This window comes from Marmota monax, unplaced genomic scaffold (genome assembly GCF_021218885.2).
Source record: "Marmota monax isolate L192 unplaced genomic scaffold, Marmota_monax_Labrador192_F-V1.1 WCK01_AAM20220418_F8-fsc00002, whole genome shotgun sequence".
Taxonomy (NCBI): domain Eukaryota; kingdom Metazoa; phylum Chordata; class Mammalia; order Rodentia; family Sciuridae; genus Marmota; species Marmota monax.
In genome coordinates this window covers 16,340,544-16,366,997 of record NW_026693571.1, presented here as the reverse complement: position 1 = coordinate 16,366,997, position 26,454 = coordinate 16,340,544, and the positions used below count along the sequence as shown (strand labels likewise).

General features: G+C 36.0%; 1 long non-coding RNA gene and 1 other non-coding gene across 3 annotated transcripts; both read left to right on the top strand.

The window, feature by feature from the left end:
* Window positions 1-334: 334 nt before the first annotated feature.
* LOC124102599 (uncharacterized) lies at window positions 335-26,454 on the top strand. Of its 2 annotated transcripts, XR_009228150.1 has the most exons (4): window positions 335-579; window positions 14,854-14,946; window positions 16,467-16,647; window positions 25,845-26,454. It is a non-coding gene; the product is annotated as an uncharacterized LOC124102599 (long non-coding RNA). The 2 variants fall into 2 exon arrangements; XR_006854934.2 differs by lacking the exon at window positions 25,845-26,454 and having other exon boundaries at window positions 16,467-22,716.
* Window positions 19,660-19,722, top strand: LOC124102800 (small nucleolar RNA SNORD20). The gene has a single exon (XR_006854995.1). It is a non-coding gene; the product is annotated as a small nucleolar RNA SNORD20 (small nucleolar RNA).

Genomic DNA, 26,454 nt, shown 5'->3' with positions numbered 1-26,454 from the left:
CCTCTGCCTCCCGGCACCGCTCCTTCACTCACACAGGCACAGCCGCGGAGCTCGGCACACACAGTCCCGGGCACAACCTACCCTCCTCCGCCGCCTCCGCCACCGCCTCCGCCGGCCACCGCCACCGCGCCCGCCTCCGCCTCCTCCCCTTCCTCCTCCCGGCCCCCGCCTCTAGCGCCGGGGTAGCCTCCGCCTCCCCGCGGGGCCCGCCCCCGGCCTCCCGCCCCGACGTCGCAGCCCCGTGCACTCATTGGCTAGGTCGTGTGTCCCTCACTGCCAGGTGGCGGCCTCCGAATTCGTCCCGCCCCCCGTTCCTCCTTGCTGTCCCCGCCCCTCGCTCTGTTTTCCACCAGCTGCCTGTCCAGCGGGCCTGCCGCCTCCACCGCCCAGTCCTTGCTCAGGTGTCACTGTTGCTGGCAGGCCAGGATTAGGAAAGGAGAATGGGCAGGGGGTGGTGGCTGGGAGGAGATGGGCTCTACCATGCCACCCCCACCCTCACTTGGCTTCCTACCCTGGAATCCGCATACACCCCCGCGCCTCCTTGGCACCCGCGCCTTGGAGACTGGGTTAAGCTGCAGTGTGAGTAGCCAAGAACGGACGGTGTCTCCGGGTGTGTGCGTGGCCTGTGAGAGGGCACGGAGAAGGCGGGGAGAGGAGTGAAGCGGGTGGGGGCAACCGAGAGAGGGCGGAGGAAGGAAGAGCGCGAGGAGCTTGGGGCCCACGGCGCAGCTGCTGTCGCTGCCGCAGCTGTCCAGGGAGAATCGCCAAAACTATGACAAATAAACAACTTACCTTGCGGAGATGGGCTCCGCCTGTGATGGGGTGTACGGTTGTATTTTCTAGTGGGCTTTTGTGTTGGCGGTATGGTGGCTGTTACTGTTTCCCACCCATGCATGCACACCTTAAGAGGAAGGGTCCCCTGTCAAAAGTCGCGGATCAGGGACCTGGCTGTGTCTGGCGCTGCGGGACACAGGACCGGGCTTTCCTGGGAGAGTGGGGACAGGAGTCCAAGCGACCCCGGGCGATTCAGCCATCCTAGGCTGCCCTGTTGCACTCTATGGAGAAATGTGGGAGCGGGAGAAACGTGGAAGTCGCCTTTTGACTGTTCACACAAGGACACTCAGCCACTGTTTGGGACAGGCGACACCAAATCTGCCTGTCATCCACTTGGTACTCTGGATATCCGCAGGACCTTGGAGCTGTAGACAGTTGCCCGCCGCGGTATCTCAGGTTGGAAGGAAAGTTAAGGCGAGAATGCTAGACGCTGGGGGGCAGAGTGTTAGTAGCAGAAATGCTCTTTTCAGACCAGAGGAATCTTAGAAGTGGTTCTCCCTCTGCCAGGTGTCATCTCAGCCTCTCCTGGATCAACCTCAGCTCCAAGGACCCTCAAGAAAGTTAGAATTCTGGAGGGAATTATGAAGAAAGTTAAACAAATTTTTCACCCTCAGTCCTTCCTATTTTATTTGCAAATTCCAAATGGGTTTTTCCTATTTCCTGAATTGAACTACAGACCCAATAAATGGCCTAGAAAAGGGTTTAGGAAGGCAGGAGATGGAGCCAGCAGAACTGTTTTGACGACAGGGATTAGATTAAGCTCAAACTTGAAAACTAAGTTTTAATAACTTATTTTTCGGGCTGGTGGTGCTGGAACACAAGGGGTAGTGTGAACTGCAAGAAGTAGGAACACACACTAGAAAGTAGCCTCTGGGGAGGCCTCCAAGATAAGGGGCAGGATATGGGGTGTGTCCCACCAGCAAAGAGAGAATGCCATGGGCCCAAAGGGTGAGATTCTGCTGGCCAGTTTACAACCCCAGAATAGGATGTGGTAATTAGGCAGACAATTTATTCAATAATTATGTATTGTGCTCCTTTTATTCATATGCCAGACACTGTGGTAGGTAATTTATGAGCCTGCATATAGGGGTGTGGTGCTCTAAAAATGGTCTTCCCTGTCAGTAAAGCCTAGAGTCTGGCATAGCTTTCAGAAAACATAAAATCATGTGCTCCTAGAGGTCACCATAATCTCCTCCAAAAGGGTTTGTTGCAAACAGCCTCCTGGACACAAGAAGAGTTAGTTGCTGAGGCAGATTTGGGAAGTTGGTCCCAGGCCAGATGGCACACAGAGAGGGAAGGATGCCAAGACCTGTGGGTGAAGAGGGCCTGCTTCAGGAAAGACCAGGAAACCATGTCCAGGGATGCTCACTTCCAAGGGCAAAACATTCTCACACACATGTGGCAAACAGATATAGTTCCCACTGTTATTTGGACTAACTTTCTCCAAATACAGGAAAATGCCATTGAACCAACATCAGAAGGCTTAGAATGTCAGCAGCATAGAGAAGTTTTATGATAGAGATAGGAAATAAAGGCACACCTTTCAGTCACACCCTTCAGTCCGCTACAGGTCTAGGACACCTCCTAGCTGAGGTATGTGTGGGAAAAAAAAGTTATGAATCATAATTACTTCACAACATATCTTATTATCATCAGGCATTTTTAAAGCATGTGTATAGTTCTACAACTGTTGCAACATAGACACTTCTTAAACAAATTGGACCCTGCTCCAAAGAAAACTAACAGCAGGTTAAAAACTGGGGACTAGTTAATATCCATAAACTTGGCTTACTGAACCTGATAGCCAAATTATCTTTTTTACTCAGATATTCATTTAGACATCCAACTGTCTGCAACTGCCATTCTTTCTTTTTTTTTTTTTTTTAATCCTGTTAGACTGTCCGAGCTATTCTTGATTATATTACCACTTCATAGAATTACCTTTGGAATTTACATTTTCAAAAAGTTATTTCAATTTCCATGAGCTGACTTTGGAAATGTCCTCTGCTTGTGAAGAAAAAATTAAGAAAATAAAAAGTTAGCCCCCCCACCAAAAAAAATGCACTTTCCTTTCCATAATCTATCTCTCTAGCATCTGCCCAGCTAGGGAGTCCATTTCCCAGCCTGACCCTGGATCCAGGCTAAAGTGTTCTGTCACTTGCTAGCCAAGGTAGTTAAGGAGCAGATACACATTCTCCAGTCTATCAGCTCCCATCCTTTAGTTGCATACAGAGGCTTCTAAGACTCAGGGACCCACAGAACATCATGTGGCTAGAGCTAATTCTTCAACTAAAGGAATGCTGTCACCTATGAAGAAAATCTGCATTATACTTTACCTTATAAAGAAATAATCTTCTGTTGGGTTATTCCACTAGTTGAAGATATGTTTGTTAGGGTAGGTAGTAGTACTATATCAACATACAAAACTCATTTATTTTATTAATTGAAAGAATAAAATCCTTAGTTAAATCCCAAAGGCTTGTGTAACTGTTATATAAGAGAACAACCCGAAGACTAAAAATATTCCCTCTTTTAATACATGAACATCAAATCTTAATTTTCTGTGAATGAATTATTCATTTACCAGTTGTGTTTTGAACACCTGTTCTGTACAAGGTATGATGTTAGATGATGCATAAAAGTATAGAATGAAGAATGATTCAACGATTTTGTTTCTCCACTCAAGGATCTCAAAGTCTTACTTTATAACTGTTACATACATATTATCTTTACAAACAATTAAGCATAAGAAGCTGCTTTCTCTTACTATTGGAGAAAACAAACTAGTTTGCTATTAGTTTCATCAAAAATAATAATAAAGATAAATATGAGGGAAAGTAATGTGTACTTGGAATCATGTGCATTTAAATGCTTTATACAGTTTGGATGCAAATTATAGGAAATGAAAAATATTTTGTTTTGCTTACTAAGTGATTTGCTATATCCAGAGGAAAAAAAGAAAGAAGAAAAGAGGAAAAAATGACATTGTTTTTTATATCTTATTTTGAGAATAACTTTTAAAATATTGGACTTTGATTCTGGGGTGGATTTACTATCATTTGGATATTAGACTTGAATAATAATTTCTGGACATAGCTCTTCTAAGTTAGATATCAGTATGTTCTATCTACATTCTCACTTAAGATGGTGGGATACAAAGTTGAAGGATCTGTAAATAGACAGTCAGGCCTGGAAAGGCCATGAATGTGTGTGAATTTGATGTATGTTCTTAAATCAAGTTCCCACACCATTCCCTTCTATTTGTATGGAGTTCTTTCTTGTTTACTATAGAGGCTCTATGAAATACACTAGTCTACATGGATTTTATTTGAGGTTCAAACTGAAAGGGCTTTATGTTGTTGATCTTTTGGATTTGTCTTGAAATTTTCTTGAGCCTTGGTTTTGTCAGGAGGTAGTTTAATTCATTTAGACAATTCTGAACATTGAGCATTTTTATAGCAAGTATATATAGGAATACATATAATTTTTCCACTACAGATTAAATGAAAATCTTTGAACTTGTATACCAAGTTCAATATGGAGAAATATTTTACATAAAATTTGGCAAGAATATTTGATCAATGTTCATTTGGATTTAATAACCAAATATTCATTTTATTTATATTTGTATCCTCATTTCATATCCAAGTTCTTGGCACAATGTAGGTGCTCAACAAATTTTGTTGAATGAGTGTTGGTATTCACAGTATGAGATAGATGTTAGGCTAAGTACCAGGGTCTCTATTCTCAAGGAGATATCAGTATGACTAAAACTCACAAACACACATATGAGAGAGAAATGTCATTAACTCTTTCTCCTAGACAGTTTTAACTTTAATTTAATTCCAGACTTTGAAATTATGAATAGATTGTGCCAAGTCATAAATGTTTCCATTAAGAAGAGCTATACATTTGCCATTCTATTTTAAAAATCCAAGAAACAAATGTGCTATAAAATTTTATGTATTTTGGCTTTTCTAAACTCAAAAAAATCAGAATATTTGACCTAAAATGAGCTGAAATTTACATTTGAAGTGATTTGAGAACACTTCAATAATAATAGCAAAGAACTCACTAATCAAACTACAACAACATTTTTGGAGACTTGATAGATCAATTTAGAAGAACTTTTTCTGGTCCTTTCAAGGCAGATTTACATATGCAAAACCAGTAAATAATTAGAAATTAGTTTTATCCTTTAAAGCAGGCAGAGATTTACCCTTACTAGAACAAGAGTTTGCCCATTACTGATTAAAAGTTCATGAATTTGCAAGTAAATATTCTATTCTTAATTTGAATTTGGCACTCAGACCAGCCACCTTTCCATTTACTTCTAAGTAGTAAAGTTTTATTTTGCTAATATTTAGGGCTAGTGGAAGGCATATATTCAATAGATAGTTATTGAGTATCTATACCTATCAGTCACTGTGAATGTAATATGGAAAAACCAAAGTCTCTACCCTCATAAAACTTACATTCTAGTCAAGAGAGACAGATGATAGAAGACAGCACTTGCACTACACACAGGCCATGGAAGTGGGCTGAGGGATGACCATAATCATAACACACAGTGGCTAGGGCACTGAAGGAAGTGACACAAACTGCTGTGGTGGCCATGGCATACAGAGAAGGGGTCTCTGAAAAGCTGATATTTGAACAGAGATTCTCAAGGTGATGGAGATGGCTCTGCAGCCACACAGAAGAAGTGAGTTCCAGACAAAAAGGAACTATAGATGCAAAGGCCCTGAGGGCAGAGTCTGGTTGGCATCTTTACCAACTGTCAAAGGAGGCCAGTGTTGCTGGAGTGAACTGCAAAGAGTGGCAGAAGGTAAAGTCAGAGAGATCGTGTAAACTCCGCTTATATAAAGCCTTTATATAATAGGAAAGACTCTGAATTTTATTTTGGATGAAATGAGAGGGATTTTATCATATAGGCTTAGAGAAAACAAGCAAAGTGATGGGAAATGAGAAAGGGTGGAAGTGGAAAGACCAGTTGAGAGACTCTTGTCATGACCCAAACTAGAAATAAGTTGGTTAGTATTATGTAGTTTAGAAGGGAGTGGTAAGAAGCATCCATTTCCAAGTATATGTAAAAAGTTGAACTAAGAGGATTTGCTGATGGATTGAATACAGGATATGGGAAAATTAAAAAGAGGTCAAGGAAAACTTCAAGCTTTTGGGTGTGAGCAAATAGAAGGTAGAAGTTACCATTTACTGAGAAAGGAAAGATTGGAAAGGAGGAGTCTGTTTCATGAAGAAGAACTAAACTTAGATATGTCAATGTTGAGTTGCATGTTACACGTAGAAGTGGAGATGGCATGCAGACATGTAGGTCCTGGACTTGAAAGGAGAGACCTTCACATCTCTGGCATTTGAATTAGGAAGCCATGGCAGAGTCATGCTTTATTTCAGTTCAAGGGTAAGGAGAAAAGGGAACCAGCAAAGCCCATGGAAAGGGACAGCTTATGGAATAGAAGGATTATGTCTCTAAAGCCAGGCAAATGAAGTAAATTGTGTCAAGGATGCTGACAGATTGACTAAGATGACAACTGAGAGTTGTCTATTAGTCTTAACAGAAGGGGAGATTATTGTTGAGCTGCACAAAGAAGTCTTGTATACCTACTTCAAATAGTACCACATTTCTCTCTGCTTCTCTACATCGATTCAGTTCCTTTTAGTATTTTAGACTAGTTAACATTATGAGTGGGATGTATTTGTTTGGCTACTCGTAACTAGATAAATAAGAACCTTGAGAACAGGACTGGTCTGTTTTGTTCCTGAATCCACAGTGTCTGCAGTACACTTGGCACACACTAGGTCACTAATAAATGTTTGTTGAAAAAGTGAATATTCTATTATAATGCAAGTCTGGAGTTAGTTTTTCTGATTTTTTTCATAGTTGAAATAAACAGTTCAAAGTATGTGTAAGAAAAAAAATTAAATTTCATGTTTAGTGGGGTTTTTTAAGTCATAAAACTAACCTTCGTAGAATAAAGACAGTTGACTTGGGCCCTCAGGATGAGAAATGGAATGGGAATTTAGGCATTCAGTTGTTAGCATGAGGTGTGTCTCTCACTGTAAGAGTAGTTACTTGTGTAGATCCAGTGAGAGCACAGTATTACTCATATTTCCTCTTTCTCCAGATACACAAAGAGTTCTATTGTTTGCAACATCTAAGCTATTCCCTGGTGATAAGTTAGGCCAGACATCAGCAATTTTCAGGGAGGAAGTAAATAGAATTGGGGTTGTGTTTTTTAAAAGCAGTCCCTCAAAAGAGTTTCCTTCTCTCTTTTGGGGTGTCCCCGATTGCCCAGGCCAAAGAAATACTGTTGGTTGGGGAAAGTGTGCTAGATATGTGTCAGGGTATCTGTCCTGTTAAAAGTACCCCATGAATTGAATATGCTTTCAATTCTTACAATTATGACAGACCATGTTTTGATTAAATCACAATTTACCAGCACCAGCACACTTATTTTTAAGAAAAAGGCCCAGTCACCTCACCTGCTGAGTGATCATTTGGGTCATAAGTTCAACCACTGGCCTGGGAGTGGGGGGGTTGGACCTGGGTACATAAACATCTTCTTGAGGTCACCTAAAGGTTGGTGACCTTTAAATTCCTTGAACTATTTTACAAAAGAAACTTTAGCCTAGTCAGATGCCCTCTGTGAAGAGTTTGACCTTAAAATTCACGGGAAAGTTTGAATGAACTAAGGTTGCCACGCAGACAGGACTCATGTGCAAGGAGTATAAACAGATGATACCATTCTTGACAGAGAAGCCATGGGTCAGAGTCAGCAGAGGCAAAGAGAGCAGAGGAAGAGAAGCTACGAACTCTGTGTTCCTTTTTGTCCTTCATGCTGCTTGGTTGTTTAACTTTTTCCTGGATATATTAGGTCTTTCAGTATCCTTACAATAGGGTTGTTTTCCAGAGATGGTTTGACTGTTTTATGTTCCTTACTAACTCCCCTACTATATGTTTGGCAAGAGCCCTCCGTAAATCAAGTGTAAGATAAAAAGAGGAGCTAAGATGTTTATAGCATGCCCTCTGTTCACTTTCAAGGGTTGACACCTTTCAATTCCAGTGGTTACGAAAATCCATTTCCTCATTATGAAAATGACTACCTTCTGATCCCATCTTTGCCCATCCCAGTTGTCTCTATAGCATACCCAGTGCCAAAAATAAAATGAAGTAATCAGTATGGATGGAGAAAGGAAGAAAGACAGAGATTCTAGGCAACAGATAGTCTCTAACTGGGGAGTCTTGGTAAGCTCTGGAGCTATTAATTAGATAGCTAGTTTCCATGTCCCCACCAGGAAGATTTAGACAATGCTGCAGTAAAAATTGAAGATCTCAGGATCTTAACAGAAGTTTGAAGTCCTCTGCAGGTCTGGGCAGCCTGCCAGGGCAGCTGTCCTCCCTGTGCTGACTCAGCATCCCAGTGCCACAATCAGCGCAGACATCAACATGTGCTTCGACTGTCACCCTGCAGGAGGAGAAGAGGGCTGGAGAGGTGAGGCCCAGCAATCAAAAGCCTCTGCCTGCATGGCACTCATGAGTGACTACACTCACACTTCATTGGCCTGATCTCATTACTTCACTGCACCTAATTTCAAGGAGGGCAAAGGTACATAATCTTCCCACCTGTCCAAAATTAGAGGAAAACCAAATGTTTATAAAAGGAAACAAAGCCAAGTAGATTTCTAAATAATCTATCCTGCGGGACCTCCAGGCTACTGTTTGACATCCAATGACTAGGGATGTGTCTTATCTGTTTTAGATGCCAAGATAGTCTTGGAATGACCATGACTCCTGTCCTGCTTCCTGAATCAAACCTTCTGTCCCTCTTGCATGGCCTCTACTGGTGTAAATCAGATACACTCCGTTGGGACTGGTTTGGTATTAAGATATCTGCCCTGGGGCCCCATGAGCCTATACCAGATTCCTGGTATTAATTCTATTTGTTGTCTTCTTCCCAGCTCTGTCTCCCTCACTCTTCTCATTCCAGTGCCTTTGCAGGTAGATAATGTTGGAAAAATAGTTGACAAACTGGATTGGGAAAAATGCCCACTTAATGCGTCTTCACTATAAGTACAAACACAAAATTCCTTTCTATTTTTTGAAAGTCATGAGCCGATTATTTAAAACATATGAATATACATATTTATGTATGTGTGTGCATATATGATTGTTTATTTTTGTGAGTCACAGCATTTTGTAAGAAGATAATATGACTAATTTAATAATGTGCAGATTTATTATTATGCAGCATCAATGCCAAGCAGTTTCTGTGAAGGTCATGTTGGTGCTACTTTGACATGGCAAAACATATTGTGTCTCTTCTAACTTCATTAGTCCTACAGTGTTATGGCTTTTCTTCCAAGTCAACTTGGCCAGGCTATAATTCAGTTATTTAATTAATCACTAATCAAGATCTTACTATGAAGATAGTTCATACATGTGGCTAATACCTATAATCAATTGACTTTAAGTAGACTACCCTCAATAATGTGGGGGGGGGGGTCTCATCCAATCATTTTAAGGACTTAGCAAAATAGAGATTTCCAGAAAGAGAAGGAATTCTTCTTCAACAGCACAGCATCAATGCCTGCCTGAGTTTTCTGCCTGTTGGCCTGCCTTGAACAAGTCTCTCCCCCTCCCACCCCTGCCACCCCCCCTCACACACACACATACACACACCATATCACATGGTCATGAAAAGATTAAGCTCCTTACTTTGCTTTCTTTTCTCATGGTCTGAGCTAAGAATTTCTATTCACCTAAATACCTACTTCCAAGGTAATTATAATACATAGGTACCTAAGGGTTGGGGTCACTAAATGTTCACCCTGAGAGGAAGATTCATATAAAAGTGAGGTAGACAAGATTTTCCAAGGAAAAAAAAAGTAGTAAGAAAGTTAGGAATGTGTCAGGGGAGCAAAGAAAGTCCAGCAAGGATTTGATATCAATCAAAGACCCACAGATGAGGAAACTTTGGTACAATCCTGCAAGGAGGTTTATAAGTCACCTTAGAGCAGACTCATCAGAGCCAAAGAGCTAAGTAAATATACCCAACAGTCAATGCAGAAAACTGCCTGGGGCTAATGCCAGGCAAGTCTAAGCACAATGCCCCCAACAAAGACATAGGTAGAAGCACATAGGGAGCTGTTTGCATGGAGACGGGAAACTTAGAGGGTTACAGACAGGACACTGAAACCATCAACTAGCCAGGATTGAAAAACATTTGGAGAGAGGGAGGATGAAGGAAAGTAACCACACCACTTCATTTAAGAAAGGGAGTTAAAAAAAATCGTATCTCTTCTCATACAATATCAAATTTTCCTCCTTTGCAGTTTCACTTGCAGATGGCTTTACTCCTTCCCCATTTCCAATCCTCAACTAATGTCCCTTTTTTCGATGCCTGAAATTCTCAAGTCACAGAATATAGCATTTAACCCATTTATGGTTAAAACGAAAATATTCTTAAGACAGGAAATGCATTGAGTCAACTCAGAGCCTAGGCCTCTCCCAGGTGTTTGTGGCCAGGGCCCCTTCCCAGCCTGGGAGGGCCTTGGGTGCGTGCTGAGTGTTTTATCTGTTCAGAAGCCTCATTTCAAACATGACTCATCACATGATTCTTCATGACAGCATCTCAACACTATAGGTTGGTTCTCCTTGTTTTATTTTTGCCATTATATGGTGGCATATCATTGTACATATGCCAAAATTATGTTTTCACCTAATATTTCCTTGATTTGCAATGATATTATAGAACTTTTTATATGTTTAATGACCATTTTGATATCTGTTTTTTTGTGAAAGATTATTTTAAGTCCATTTCCATATTTCTATTGGATTGTCTTTTTCTAACTGATTTTTAGCACTTCTTTATGAATTCTCTTCTGGAATTTACCATTTTATTCTAATAGTGTTATCATATATATATATAAAGATATATCTTTATATATACACACACATATATTGTAGTTGGACACAATATCTTTATTTTATTTATTTATTTTATTTTTATATGGTGCTGAGGATCAAACCCAGTACCTCACAGTGCCAGGCAAGCACTCTACCTCTGAGCCACAGCCCCAGCGCCTAGTGTTATCTTTTGATAAGGAAATATTTTGAGAATTTTAATGTGATCCAGTTTGTCAGTCTTTTCTCTCATAGTCAGAACTTTTTATATGTTAAGATATATTTGTATACTCCACATTTATAAAGACATTCTGTTATCTTTTTAAGGCTTTATTATTTTATTTTTCATATTTGATTCTGCAATCTACCTGGCTTTATCTTTGTTTATTATTAAGGTTATTAATTGTTAAGGTTGGTTTTTCCATATGGCTCTTCAATTAATCTAACACTTAACTGACTGCAGAGACTGTCCTTTTGCCACTGTTCTGCAGTGCCACATGGGAAATTAACCATATATTCATGAACACTCAGGTCCTTTTCACAATGGTGTGATTGTGTGCTTGTCCCACTAACTTTGTGGAGGGGAAATATTTATTTCTGTATTCCTAGTACCGCCTATAAAGTAGGTATGCACTGCTTTCACATGAATGAAGAAATTAGAGAATAAGTGGACTATGTGAATTCACCTTTTTTAGTGATATTAAAATGTATGATGAGTTTTGTTGCTGAGTGAATCTGTCAGGAGAGACATTCTTTCTTCTTCAGCTACCTGTGTTTCTCTCTTGAGCCTCACTTTAATGTGGGGTCCATGTATTTCTAGTGGATAATACAGGTGTATTCAAGAAAGAATACTAACTCATTGATTATTGGGACTAACTAGATTAGACCTATAGAAATCCTCTCCTCTAAATTCTCAACTCGCAAATGAGCAAAGTAAGGTGTAGAGACCTAAATTCAAGTCACAAAGGAGGCAGTGTCTAAGACACTCTGGCCCCTAAGGTGCTTCTATTGACTAGGTTGCCTACTGAAGACAGGCAGCAATGGCCTGAGCTTAAGCAGCAATTGCATCTATGATTTGTATGTGGTGCTGAGGATCGAACCCAGGTCCTTGCACATGCGGGGCAAGGGCTCTACTGCTGAGCCACAACCCCAGCCCCCATTTTTTAAATTTAATTATTTTTTTAGTTGTAGATGGACATAAATAAATTTATATATTTATTTGTTTGTTTATCTATTTATTTGTTTATGTGGTGCTGAGGATCAAACCTAGTGCCTCACACATGCTAGGCAAGCTCTCTACCACTGAGCTACAACCCCAGCCCCAAAATAGCCATTTTTAGCCTACATAATTTAAGAAAAATAATTATACCTCACAAGTGTTGATTATTACTATGTTAGGCATTACACGGGAAGTTCTGCACTTATGATCCCATTCATTCATTCAAATTCTCCCAAGAAGAGAGCTTTGTAATGTTCTCACAGAGATTAAAGAAGTGACCCCGGTTTACAAAGACCAACAGTGGTTTGAAATCATAAAACCTTGACTCTAGACCCTTCCACCCTAACACTAATACTGAGGTGGCTTGTTCCAACTGTTACCATCAATGAAACTTCTGAGAGAAGGTTAAAATTTCTGTTGCTTAGCAAATAACTCATTACAAACAAGAAGTTTTGGGTCCAACTTTCTTTTTCCATCACAAGGGCATAATATAATTCAAGACATGTATATACCAGCAAGGAATTTAAAAAGAACAAATATCATGCACAAAACAAAAATCATTAAAATTTTGCTAATTAATAACAAGAAAACCATACTTTCATATTGTTCAGTTCATACTATTTTAAATCAAAGCAATGTTGTTCTGTAACTCTATCATATTTATTTTTCTAAAATAAAACTTTTAAATTTTAAATAAAGAAGAATTATTTTTAATGACCACTTCACCAGAAAAATATAAGAAGGCAATGAATGTGTTTAAATGAAAGTTACCAACAACATACATGCTTAATGTTGAAATATTTTAAATCCAAAGGGTAAACAATGTTCAATTTTAAAAATCTGCAAAAGTATCGGATACTTTGTCTACAGATTATTGCCCTGATTAGGAGTTACTTAAATATTGATGTCTACATTTGCTAAAAGGAAGAGAAAAAACATACATCAACTTCCCAAAAGTTATCAATCCATTTTCTCTACATATCTAACTGTAAAAATGAAACTTATATGTAAATTTGACTTTAATCCACCTTTCTAAAAAAAATGCTACCATTTTTCTGCCATTAAGGCCTAAGCAGGATATACACATACTTTATATGTCATTTGAATTTTGTTGCTCTGAATCAACTTTCCTGACAGCAAACACTGCATTTCAGTTTCACTTACAAACTGTATTGAAAGGAATGGGAAAAGGTCAGCCTGTTTAAAATATGTTTTAATGTGGTAGAGTTGTCAACAGTGGTGTGTCATATTCTTTGGAAATTTGAATGAATGTGGTCTGGTTTCCACTTCTAGGGGTAGTGGCTGTTCGCAGAGCTCTCTGTAAAATCAGTCTTTCCTTACCATGTTTCCTCATGTGACTTTGAGCTCCTAATCTACATGGGCTGTTTTAGTTCTTGGCCATATTATACTCTCATGTGAATATCCCCCACCATCACTGTTTCCTTAAAATTTCACTCTTTATCAGCATTTCATGAATTAATGAATATATTGAAAATTTTTGAAGGGTTTTGAGGAAGGACCATTTCACACAATCTACAACATATGCCTTCTTGTTAACTCCTTTGTTCCTCCTTTTCATTCTGGTATATCCCAAAGATGGGACTCCCTCCATTTGTTCTTCCCTTCCGTATTATATTCCCCTTCTCCTACAGACTTTCTCAAGTGTACCAGCCCTGCCAAGTTTAAATGCCTTTCTAACCTTTCTAGTAAATGTTATCAGTTTCTTAAATATAGTTGTCCTTCCTATCCTTGGATTCAACTAATATAGATAACAAATAATCAGAAAGCAATTATGACTGTACTGAATATGTACAAGCTTTTTTTCTTATCATCATTCTCTGAACAAGACAGTATAAACTCCTTACTTAGTATGTATATAGAATCAGCCATCATAAGAAATCTAGACAATCTGTACACTCAGAAAAATGAGAAATTATACCACATCTGATTCAAATGTATGATATGTGAAGATCATTGTACTGTCATGTGTAACTAATTAAAACAAATTTTAAAAAATCATAACATGTCAAAAATAAACAAAATATATATTAAAAAAGAAATCTAGAGCTGATTTAAAGTATTACAATAGGACATGCATGGGTTATATGCAAATACTACACAATTATATATAAGGGACTTGAGCCTCCTCATATTTTTGTGTAGAAGGAAGCCCTCAAATTGATCCCTCAGGGATACTAAGGGACTATTTTTTAAATTTGTTCTTTTTAGTTATACACAACAGTAGAATATATAACCACCATTCTTGTAGTTGTACATGATGCAGAGTTATACTGGTCATGTATTCATATATGAACATAGGAAAGTTATGTCCAGTTCATTCTACTGTACCAAGGGACTACTGTATAAGGAATAAATCCTTTATCTTTTCAATAAATGACCCTTACTTTTTACTCAAAGTAATTCCAAAATAAGATAAAACCCAAGTAAAGAAAAATATATTACATGGGTTCAAAGATGTGTGATAATACAAAAGTTACTGAGATAGTATTTTCTAATTTTAAGCAAGAGTTCAGTCTTAACCATAAAATATCCAAAAACTAGTTAATATTACATAAAAAGAAAGAAAAAACGTTTGAATCAAGAGGGGAGAGATTTAAAGTTTGGTTGATGCACTGATATGTGGAATAGGTGAAGTTAAGGAACTATTTTTGTGGACAGGGGAATTAAATATACTTTGCAAGATCAGATTTCTGTTTTCAGCAATTAAGAAATAAATTTGGAACTTTAAACTTTCCTACTCAAGAGTTTGTCAGTTTCAGTTAAGGTTTCTGTATCCTGGTGTTGTTTCCAATGGAGAAGACAGAAACTGAAATAATACCAATATCTGACATATTTTTTGCCTCCATACATTTGCCAGGTTAGAAGCCTCTCTCCATATTCCAAGAAGATGAATGTAACAGAAGCAGAGTGGAAGGGAAGCGAGATGGAAAGTGACTAAGAGGTCATGAAAGTAAGCAAAGCTTTAGGCAGTCTATGGACCTTGGGATGAGGAAGGGAGAAAAATTAAAGCATGGAGTGTTCCACATAGAAGGTATCTCAGTAAAAAATCTGGCTTTTATTGAATGACTGAAGGAGTACACTGGAGGAGTGATGGCTAACTAAAATGTATTGGGATAACAGAACAAGCACCCATGCATCTGTACCAAACATAGGAAATAAAACTATTGCAAATACTATCAGAGCCTCTTGTGAACTCTCCCTTATTGCATTCCCCTGAAGTTGGCATCACTCTTCTGGACGTTTTATATTTCTAATACATATGTATGAATTCCATAAATATATGTGGTGTTATTTTGCATATTTAAAAAAATTATAGAAATGCTATTATGCTCTCTATATTTTTTAGCAACTTGCTTTTTCAACATTGTCTTTAAGATTTATTCATATTTATATATTTAGCTCTTATTATTTCATTTTAACCATTGCATAAGTTTTATTTTATGAATAAGTAGATGTTTATCCAGAGCCCCATTAGCAGACATTTAATTTTCTTTTGAAGCTTTATTTATTTATTTAGCTATTAAAACCAATGCTGCTATAAATATTTTGGTAAACTTCTCTTTGTGTACATGTGTGAACCAAGCATATCTAACAGAAGAATCATTGCCTTGAACGCTGTGTATATTTCCAAGGTCATTTAATATTTCAAATTGCTTTTTAACCCAACTGAACTAATTTACACTCTGCCAGGAATATTTGATCCTCATTAACAGTTTTTATTTTATCCAATCGGATGCACGTGAAATCATATCTTATGTTTTCAAATAACATTTTTTTCAGAGTAAATGTGCACTTTGGCATCTTTTATTATGTTTACTGGCCATTTAGTTTCCTTCTGAGTAAACCACTTGTTATATCTCTAGTGGTTTGGTACTATTTCAACATGGCTAGGCTAGAACCATGCTTACCAGAATCTCCTTCGCACATGATTTCCGTTAGTCAGCCAAAAGAGATATTTATATGAGACTTGGAAGGGAGAAGTAAAGCAATCACCATTTTTCTTTGGAGAGTATCATGACTGGAAAAGGTAAGAGACAGACACAGATATATTGATAGCTTCCAGCATGTCCTTTCTTGACCCTCCTATGTGTAGCTCTTCTTCCTGGTCATAGGACTTGCCCCATGAGATCCAGAAGCAGCAACATTCCACAGAGCCTATCTACCTATGCACTGCAGTTCCAGCAGCTGGAAGAACCTGTCTCCAGGAGGACTGGGCAGTGATTTTTCTGTATTATCTAATTTTCCCCTTTGGAACCCAAGTTTCCTAGTTACTCCTACAATTATGTAAGTTTTTATTTCGGTATAAATTCCTCAGAAAACAAAATAAAACAACACAAAACTAGAAAACCTAGAAACTTGTGAACAGCAAATACAGAAGCAGGAACCCCACAGGCTAAGATCTGGGAGAGAAGACAGGAACTGAAATAAACCCAGTATCTGATATAATTTTTGTCTCCATGCATTTGCCAGATGCTAAGCCTCTCTCCATATTCTAAGAAGATGAGTGTAATGGAAGCAGAGTGGAGGAGAAGCCAAGTGGAAAATGACTAAGAGGTCATGAAACTGAGCAAAGCTTTTGGCAGTCTGTGGACCTTGGGATGAAGAGGAAGAAACATTAAAGCAAGGCTTGCTCCACGGTGAAGAGACCCTGGTAAAATCTCTGGCTTTTATTGAACGAGTACACTGGTAAAGGAGTACACTGGGGGAGTGATTGCTCACCAGAAATGGAATAGAACTTATAAAACTGGAACCCAGTATTGTTTAAATAAAAATAAAAATTATCATCAATGGAAATATTTAATGTTGCAATAATATAAATGCAATGGGTAAAGAATGTTTAATTTGAGGCTGAAGTTGGAGAACTTGCCTAGCACATATGAGGCAGGGTTCTAGCCTCAGCACCACATAAAAATAAAAAAATAAAGAAACAATAAAAAAGTTTAGTTTTTTTTAAAAAGAATATTTAATCTGAAAATCTTCAAAAGTATTGCATTCTTTAATTATAGATAAATCTATAGATTGTTGCCTTGATTAGGAGATATGTAAATATCGATGTCTACATTTCCTAAAGGAAAAAGGAAATATATATGTCTGTTTGCCAAAAGTCATCCCACCATCCTCTGTTCATATCTAGCTGTAAAACTACATATCAAAAAATTCAAACATACTGCATAAAGCCAATTTATTTATAACTTTTTTAAAAGGATAGATTTCTAGTTCTTAGTTGTGCATGTATAAAAAGATTAAAAGTCTTCACTCTATCCTAACAAGTAAAAAGCTCAACAAACTGAAAATTCAACACATCTTTCTGGATTCATAAGAGAAATGAAAACACAGGACAAACTGGTGCCCCAAATTTTGAGAGATAATCGGGAATACAGAAAATTACAAAATAGTGAAGCTGAAGCCTCCATGGGAAGCAGCATCAGAACAGAGAAACCTGAAATGTAATCGACAAATATCTTGAATATGAGAGTTTAAAATCCCAGACAGACCCCTAGAAGGCTAGGATGGGTTCACTGGTGAAATGTTCCAACCATTTAAGGAAGTAATTATATCAATTATCTAAAATGTCTTTCAGAAGATACAAGTAGAAGGAATATTTCCTAACTTATCCTGTGAGGACCATATGACCCTAATGCCAAAACCAGATAAAGACATTATAAGAAAACTACAAAACAATGTCTGTCTTTAATATGGATATAAAAATCGAAATGTAATTTGCAAGTCAAATTTGATAATGTATAAAAAGAATTATATACCACAGCCAAGTGGGATTTATCTCATTTATGCAAAACTATTTTGACATCCAAAAATCATTTAATGTAATCTATCACACCAAAGGGCTAAATAGGAACAATCATATGATCATGTCAATAGATGAAGAAGAAGCATTTACATACTCTAATACCCTTCATGATAAAAAGAGATTAGAAACTCTTAGGGAACTATGAACAGTATAAATCTTCTTCATCTTAATCAGGAATATCTACAAAAGACCTGCAGCTGACATCATTTAGTTGTGAGGAACTCAAGACTTTTTCACCAATATCAGGAATAAAGCAGGACTATCTCCTCTTGTCACATCTTTTCAACATTGTCCTGGGAGTTTTACACAACACACTAAGATAAGAACAGAAAATAAAGGTATACAAACAACAATGGGAGAAATACAACAATCTTTGTTCATAGGTAACATTTCTTATGTAGAAAATATAAAAGAATGAAAAAAAAAAACCCTCATGGTATTAAAATCAATTATAGCAAGGCTTCAGGATATCAGATTAGTATATAGAAGTCCATCACTTTCCTACACATCAGCAATGAATAAGTGAAATTTTATATTTAAAAACATAACACCAGGGGTTAGGAATTTAGCTCAGGGGAACAGTATTTGTCTAGCATATCATAAGGCCCTAGATTTAGTCCATATAATTGCAAAAACAAACACACAACAGCACAATATCACATTTGTTAGCACTCACAAAAATGAAATACTTTTGTGTAAATGGAAGAAAATTCATACAACATTTGAATGAGAAAACCCACAAAACTGTGATGAAAGAATTCAGAGAACTAAATAAATTGAGAGCTATACCTTGTTCATGGATAGGAAGAGTCAATATGTCAAGATACTAATTCTTAAAAAGTTGATCTTTGAGTCAATGAAATCTCAATGAAAATACAAGTTGTATTGTGGATATTGACAAACTGATTCTATAGATATATGGCATAGAAAAAGGCCCAGATTAGTCAACGCACTATTAAAGAAGAATAAAGTCAGGTAACTGACACCGCTAAACTAACACCCCTTACAATAAAGCTAGAATCACCAAGTCAATGTGGGGTTAGAGAAAGAGTAAATAAGATCAATGAGTGGAGCAGAGAGAAAATAGATTCCCCTTAAATGTAGTCAGTTGAATCTTTGACAAAGGAGAAAAGACAATAACCAAAGAGAATATTTTCAACAAATAATGCTGCAAGAATGAATATACTAATTAGAACAAATTAAAAATAAAAAATAAACAAGAATGAATACACATGTTCAAATGAAACAAAAAAAACATGGACTTTGCACCCCTTGCAAAAATGTCTCATGGCCCTATATGTTAAATGGAAAACTATAAAACTTCTCATAGCTAACGTAGAAGAAAATCTAGATGGCCTTCACCTTGAATTTGGTCACGATCTTTTAGATGTAAGAACTTAGGTACAATTCATCATGTCCAAGAATCAATACGCTGGATTTCAGTGAAATTAAACATTTCTGCTCTGCAAAAATCACTGTCAAGGCAATGAAAAAACAAGACACAGACTGGGAGAAAATATTTTTAAAACTTATAAAGAACTGTTTTCCAACATATATGAATCTCTTAAATTCAACCATCAGCAACAACAAATTCTATTTTAAAACAGGTCAAAGATTTTGACAGGTATTTCACAAAACAAGATATACACATGGCAAGTAAGTATATAAAAAAGATGATGATGATGATGATGTCATTAAAAATTTAAGTTGAAACAACGATGTATACTACTGTGTACTTATTAGAATGGCTAAAATACAGAACAGTGACAAGGTAAGGCTTTGAGCAGCAGGGACTCACATTCAACTGCTAGTGGGAATGTAAAATAGCATGGCTACTTTAAAAAATATTTTAACTGGATATGATGATTGATTACCTGAGAAATAATTGATGAAATATCAAGAAAAAAAATATTCTAACAGTTTCTTTTTTTTTACACTGTTGGGGATCAAACACCGTGCCTTACACATGTTAGGCGAGAACTACCACTGAGCCCTTAGTTTAGAAGTTTTTTACAAAGCTGACCGTGTACTTACCATGCAATCTTGCAATCATGCTTCTGAGTATTTACCAAAGGAGTTGGAAACTTATGTCCGCACAACTTAGAAGCAACCAGACAGTTCTTTAGTAAGTGAATGAAGTATGTTACCTACACATAATTGAATATGATATGGTACAAAACACAAATGAACTATCAAGTCATAAAAAAAACTTGGAAGAAACTTAAATGATATTATTAAGTGGAAGAAGCCAATCAGAAAAAGGTTATAAAGTATTTATTCCAACTATATGAAATTTGGGAAAAGGCAAAATATGGAGCTGTTGAAAAACATAAGTAGTTTCAGGGGTTAGTGGAGAGGGAATGATGACTAGACTGAACACAAAAATTTTTTATGGCAATGAAAATACTCTGCATAGTACTTTAGGGACAGATGCAGTCCATTATACATTTGTCTAAACCTATAGAATGTACATTGCCAAGAGCAAGCACTAAAAAGTAAACTATGGACTTTGAATGATAATGATGTTTCAATGTAGGTTTATAAATTGTAATAGTTTTACCACTATGGTGGGGGTTCTTGCTGTGGAGGATAGCTATGCCTCTGTGGGAACCAGACACATATAGGATATCACTGTACTTTCCTTTCAATTTATCTTTGAAATAAATTAAAACTTAAAATTTTAATGTACAGGAAATTATTTAGCTAAAATATATAATTTTTAAAATTTTAGAAGATAACACAAATGAAGATTAATCAGCTGAAACACCAAGGGGAAAAAGTTCAAAGGTCCCTACATAGCCAACACATTCTTTAAAGGGATTATAAAGTAGAAGGATTCATATTATTGGATATCGAGACCTAGAAAGCTACAGTGATTTAGACAGTGAATAGTTCATTTAAGAAGAGTCAAATCATCAGGTAGAACAGATGAGAAAGTCCATAAAATAACTTTCAAGTATTTACACATTTGAATTCCTTCAAACACGACACCAAAGAGATATGTAGAAAGAATGTCTTTTCAATAAATAGTATTAGATCGACTGAATATGTATATGGCGTGGGGGAAGGACTTTGATGCTTACATCACAGTAGATAGAAAAATCAATTCCATATGGTTTGCAGATATAAATGAGCAAGAAACAGTAATCTTTGAAGATTATAGTAAAATCTCTTGAGGTCTGTGAGAGTAGAAAATCATTTTAACCTTGATAAGCAGCACAACATTAAAATTTTGTTTATTGATAGATACTATTAAAGACTGACAGAGTAGCATTGGATATGTGGTACAAATGTAGCTAGTAAAATTCAAATTGTCATTATGAGATTCCTCTACACTTAATAAGATGGTGTGAAATCATCAAGTCACATAATACTGTAATAGCATGTGGAGTGAACCACAGAACCAAAAAGGATTGATATAAGGACTTAAAGAACTCCTCAGAATTTCCTACTAAAGTTGAATGACACATTCCTGAAGACCAGCAATTTCACATCTAGGTTTCTGTTCAAAAGAATCATGTGCACTTGTGCACTCAAAGACCTAACCAAACACATTTTTTGACTGCCTTATCTTGCATTTGTCAATGAAAACAACTCAAATATCCCTTAAACATAGAATCAGCAAAATCTTATATATTCATCTACCAGAATACAGCAATAAACATTAATGAACTCCCATGGAAACAACTTTAAAACGTAAAGTATTTATGGACAGTCTTTCTGCTTACCTCTGAAATCCAACCCCAGTTCAGAGTTGAATTGAGAATCACCCAGCTGACAATCAAGCATGGCTTTGCTAAAAAGTGGAGTGCACAGGAGGAGACTTTTGTTTCTACTAAGGAGGTAGAAAGTGGAAAAGAGTGTTGCTTTCATCCTAACACCAAGAAAAGGTCAGATGAACTACATCATGGTAATGTTCTCAAGCTTGTCATAGAGCTTGGATTTTAGGATAGTCAAGTGACCTGAAGTCCGTGGAATGACAGATCCCTCAAGCAGAGCCATCAGGAGAGCAGAGAAACTGTTGTTTTCTGATTTAGATCTAGATGGTGCATAGAGACCACTGGGGAGTTCTCTCAGGCAAAAAGTCATATAAATGCTAATTTTCCCCAGGTGAGCTTCCTTATTTCAAATGTTGAGATTGCTCTAAATTTTCCTATTTTTCATCTCTCTTCAAAAGATGTTTTTTTTAAAAAAATTTGAGAAGTTATAATTGTAATTGTTATAAGCCAAAGGATTAGTCTCATACAAGCAATTTTATTATTATTGGAAACTTGTGATTAAATTTTATCTTGATCTTATATCAAGCAACTTTACTAAGCTTTCTTGTTGTTCTAGTAATTTTTTTAACATGGTTGGTAAAAATATGTAATGCATACCATCTGAGAATGAGAATAATTGCAGTTCCTTTTTAATCTGTATGCCTTCGTTCTTAATTTTTTTCTTCTACTACTTTAGCTACAACCTCTGGGAAAAAAAATGGAAATAGAATCACTGAAAGCAGATGTTCTTTTCTTGTTTCTGATTATAAAAATATTACTAAATTTACACCATGAAATATTACGTATGCTGTGGAATTTGGTAGATACTCTCTGTTAAGTTATGGAAATTTCCTTCTATTTCTAGTTTGTTAAGAGATTTTTTAAAAATATGTTTTCACATATTGAATTTGTGTTGAATTTTATCATATGGTTACTCTTCACCTATTGGGATATTTATATAATGTTTCTTCCCTGAAAATATTCCAGAAAATTATTATTATATGAATCGATTATTGGAATTATCTAATACCAGTCCACATATATAAACTCAAAGCCATCTTCATGATCAAATATTTTGGTCATGTTTGTTTTACTCTTTCATGTGTGCTTAAAAAATATGACAAGTGAATGCTAATCCATAAGGGGGGACATGGGATTAATGGAGGAACTTTGGATGGGGCAAAGGGGAGAGGGAAGAGGGAAGGGGTTAGGAAAGATGGTGGAATGAGAGAGACATCATTACCCTAGGTACATGTATGATTGCACAAATGGTGTGACTCTACTTCATGTACAACCAGATAAGTGAAAAATTCTGCTCCATTTGTGTACAATGAATCAAAGATCTTTCTACTGTCATGCTTACTGATTAGAATTAATAAAAAAATAGCATTTTATTGATTTTGATTGACTATATATCTCCATTAAATCAGACTTGTTATTCTCTTTGATAACAGACATGTCTTTTATTTTCATCTGTCAAAGTTTGCTATGTATATTTTAAAATACATTTTCCTACATCTTCATTGTTATATCTTTCTGTTGAGTTTTCTTTAATTAATAATGTAGAGGCAGTGTTTATTTTTAAAATGCTTTTTGAGTGAATGTGTATTTTTGTCTGGTCTTAATATTGCTTTTCTAGTTTTCCTTTTAGGACTGGCTTTATATTTTAAAAATGTCTTTGATGTTCATCTTTTCTGCCTTTATATTTTTAAGTATGTATTAAATTTATTGTGATGTGTTATTTTATGATTTATTTGTATTATTTTACTTTATGCCTACCTCCTAATACTTCACTATAACTTATCTCAATTTCCTTTGGATTAGCCACATTTTATTTATCTTTCCACCCTTTCCCCTTCATACTAGCTATGGAATTATATATTCTATAGCTGTTCTTTAATTTGCTTATCCTTTAAATGCTGCTATAAAGAGATAAATGAGTCTAGACTCCTCAACACGTAAATGGCTTCTGAATTGTTAAATTGAGATTACCCTTGCATTCTAACATTTTTAAAAACTTTATTATTTACTTATTGCTAAATATATTTATACTACATGTTTAGATACAGGCAAAGCCTGTTAAAATTCATAATTATAAATTATTTCTTTCTATTCTTTATTTTTTAGTTCTTCAGTTTTTATTCAATTTTCTCTATTTTTAAAGGCTTGTTTATGCTAAATTCTTCAACTTTTTGGAAAATGTTTTTTCGTCCCTTTTTAACAGTTTAGATGGATATAAAATGAAGGAAGTTATTTGAAAACATTATTGTTCTATTTTACAGCTTCAATGTTACTGTTGTAAAACCCTATTATATTTTTAATTGATTGCCATGTGTTTATGGAGAATCTATCTTTTTTATCCTCATTTTTTTTCTGTCATCACTTTCATTAGAAGATATTTAGATTGTCTAATAAATTTGATTTTATAATCCCACATTTACAATCATTATGCTTTTTGAACTTGAGAAATCATGACTTTCATTGTTTCTAGAAAATTATTGGAAATGGATCTCTATAGATGTTTCCTTTTTTCATTGTTTTTTCTCTTATAACTAATTAGATACAGAATGGTTTTTCCATTTTAAATTTCATGTCACTTTTTATACATTTTTTTTTCTATTTATTTTTCCTTATTATGGTATTCTGAATAATTTCTGAATACCATTCTGAATAATTTCTCCAGGTATATAATGGTATATACTCTAACTCAATAGGTTCTTTTCAATCCATTTTTGAACCTAATTCTTACCTCTACTTAAAAAAATCATTTATTACATTATTTTATTTCTTGCAACTCAGTCATTCTAAACTGCCTGATCTTTTTAGAGAGTATTTTATTTTCCCTTTGTTTAAACAATTGCTTCTTTCATCCCATCTATTGTTTCAAATAGTATTTTATGCCACATATTATACGTCTATAACATGAGTGAATTAGGAGTATATTCCTGCCATTAGTTTTCTGTTGGCTCTGACTCATTGTGGATATTTTCCTCAAGGGTTTTGTCATTTTAGACTGTGAAATCGTGTTCAGTTGGCTTTATCTGTTAGAAACCTGGGAGGATGACTTGATGATTTATCTCTACAGAAAAGTTATAGATTTGCATCTGCCAAATTTCTTAGAAATCTTACCACTTTGGGAAATACTTTTTGTACTAATTTTCCAGACCATGAAAAACTATATAAATTTAAAACACACATTTAGATACAGTTTCCGTAGTTTGTTCCATCTATGGGCAAATATTAAAATTTCCTTGTCATATTCATATCCAAGTGTACAGATTTAGATGAAATTCACACTTCCCATCATGGATGACATTCTTCAATGGTTGAAATTGTGTTAGTCATCTTAATTACAAATCATCGACTCACGGATGCCTAGGGCTTCCTGTGCCCTTTAAAAGACACACCTCCTGATTAACTCAGCCCAGCAAAACTTCTGTGACTACAAACTTGCTGGTGCCAGATTATAACACCAACCCTCAATTTCTGTGTTCTAAGAGATAGTAGGGATTTCTTTTGGTTACCAGCAAATGCAACATTTGTACAAAAGAAGTTTATACGGGATTTTTATATATTTGCCTCAAGAGGGGTGTGTGTGGAGATGGAGAGGTATGTGTTTCCATCATTGAATACAAAAGTGTTCCTGGAAAGACAGATTGCCTTTTTTCACAACTCTTCAGTATAAAGCCATAAATTAGGTTTTTCAGCAGCTGATGATAACTGCTAAGAAAGACAAAGTATTGCTCAATTAAGAAACTTAATTGACTTAATTAATCTCAACTATGCTAAACAGTCTATTGTTTCCATTTAATAATGCTAAAGAATAGTAAAATATAATTTATAAAGAAACTGCACTGTTTAAAATTATTGAGGACTCCTAAAACCTTTTACTTTAATGGGTTTAGTTACCATTGTTTACCATTTTATAAATTAAAACTGAGAAATTTTAAGTTTCTATTCAGCAATTTATTGAATGGTAGCCATAATAATCCTATTAAATTTTACCATGAAAATGTTTTCATGAAAATTAAATATATTTTCCATAATAAATGAACAAACAAATAAACATCAAGAAGGGTGTGTCTGTTTTATTTTTTCACTTGCTAACATCAAGCTTAATGGAAAAGAACTGGATTCTCATGTTTCTACATTTAATGCAATATTTGGTTGACTTACATAAAGACATGCTGTTTCACAGAGGAATGTAATTTTAAAAAATGAGTATTTTAATAGTATTTTAAGAAAATCATGTTTATTCTTTTTGATTCTGTACCTTTATAGGAAGAAAAATTTAAGAAGTCATGATCAAGCCTTTGGCTATCTACCTGCCTGTGCTCCATGGAATGGGAGAAAGAGAACTGGAATACTATAGCACTATGTGTCCCTGTGGCCAAGGATGCAGTACATTCCCAAATCTCCTCCCAACCCTAAATAAACTTTTCTTTTCCTTTAGTTATTTTCATTTTCTTATCTTTCCTCCTCTTTACAATTTCTAAAACATCAAATAGTAAAAGTTTAGTGGCATCTAGAAAAGAGAGAAGGAGTTTGAATGGAAAGTGGGAGATGAAAGAAATCGGAATAGAAATGAGAGTGACAAAAAGAAGCTGAAAATAAGATAAAATAATGTATAATGTGGGGGAAAGGGGACAGAGCAGGAAGATAAGCAGTAGATTGTAGATAAAGGCAGAAATACACAAATGACAGGAGCAGAGGACTGAAGCAGATACAAAGAGAATTTCTTATTTATCAGGAAGAGAGCTACTTTACAGAACTGTAAGAACAATGATACAAGAAAATGTTTTGTATGGTATATTGCAGACTAATATTTTGTCAGTAAAAATGGCTCTAGGAAAATGTAGTAGTTATTGACAACTGCCGGGCTCTCCCCTTC